Source organism: Colobus angolensis, unplaced genomic scaffold (genome assembly GCF_000951035.1).
Source record: "Colobus angolensis palliatus isolate OR3802 unplaced genomic scaffold, Cang.pa_1.0 Scaffold10, whole genome shotgun sequence".
NCBI classification, from domain to species: Eukaryota; Metazoa; Chordata; class Mammalia; order Primates; family Cercopithecidae; genus Colobus; species Colobus angolensis.
Window position 1 is genome coordinate 21,124,467 of NW_012110919.1, and position 489 is coordinate 21,124,955.

The 489-nt window shown below is 51.5% G+C and overlaps 1 protein-coding gene across 2 annotated transcripts in view; it reads right to left on the reverse strand.

Moving 5' to 3' along the window:
- TRPV4 (transient receptor potential cation channel, subfamily V, member 4) overlaps positions 1-489 on the reverse strand; it is a 35,942-nt gene that overhangs the window by 2,311 nt on the left and 33,142 nt on the right. The gene's annotated exons all lie outside the window — the stretch shown is intronic.

The following is a 489-nucleotide window of genomic DNA, read 5'->3' on the forward strand; positions in this document are numbered from 1 at the left end:
GTAGCTGGGATCACAGGTGCCCGCCACCACGCCCGGCTAGTTTTTGTATTCTTAGCGGACATGGGATTTCACCATGTTGCCCAGGGTGGTCTCAAACTCCTGACCTCAAGCAATCCTCCTGCCTTGGCCTCCCAAAGCGCTGGGATTACAAGCGTGAGCCACCACACCCAGCTAGGATTTGAGCTTTGGATTCAAACTGAACAGAGGCTGTGGGTGGTGGCTCACACGTGGAATTCCAGCATTTTGGGAAGCTGAGGTGAGAGGATTGCTTGAGCCCAGGAGTTGGAGGCTGCAGTCAGCTATGATCACACCACTGCACTCCAGCCTGAGCAACCCTGCCTCTAAAAACAAACAAATATAAAATGGAATTGAACTGATCAGCTGGCCTAGGAGGTGGGGGCTATTATTGTTCCCATTTTACAGATGAGGAAATTGACTTTGCCTGACTCCAAACATTCTGCTTATGCTCAGCCAGGCACAGTGGCTCAG